Below are 699 nucleotides of genomic sequence, written 5' to 3' on the forward strand. Positions count from 1 at the left end.
AAAAAAAAAAACAATGGATTTTATGCTCAAGTGGAGAATATTGTGGATACCAATGTGGCAGAGAGAAATAACTCACCAAAGATGCATAATTTTTAATCAATACCTGTAACAAAATATTGAAAGCTAAAATTCAGTGAAGAATTTTATAGAAAAGATAATTTTTTCTTGTTTCCTTGTAAAAATCTACCAGCTACATTCATCAGGATTACTTCAGAAATTGTAAGTAGAATATACTGAAAGGAAATAAAATAGCGTGTCAATGAGATATCTTCAACTCCCATGTTCCTTATAACATTATTCACCATAGCTGAGATAAAGAATCAATGTGTTCACCACAAAATGAATGGATAAAGAAAATGCGGTATACCACCCACATAAGTACCCAGAGAAATGCACTACTCAGCCTTGACAATGATTGAAACGCTGTCATTTATGACAACATGGATATAGCTGAATGACATCATGTTAAGTGAAATAAGCCAGGCACAGAAAGACAAATAATACATGAATCTTAAAAAGTCAAATTAATTGAAATGGAGAGTGAAATGGTGGTTACTAATGGGTATGGGGAGGTGGGAGAATTGGAGAGATGTTGGCCAAAGGATACAAAATTTCATATAGGAGGAATAAATTCAAGAAATCTATTATATAGCCAGCACAGTGGCTCACACCTGTAATCCCAGCCCATGGGAGGTTGAG

This window comes from Otolemur garnettii, unplaced genomic scaffold (genome assembly GCF_000181295.1).
Source record: "Otolemur garnettii isolate 467f Iridium unplaced genomic scaffold, OtoGar3 scaffold00195, whole genome shotgun sequence".
NCBI classification, from domain to species: domain Eukaryota; kingdom Metazoa; phylum Chordata; class Mammalia; order Primates; family Galagidae; genus Otolemur; species Otolemur garnettii.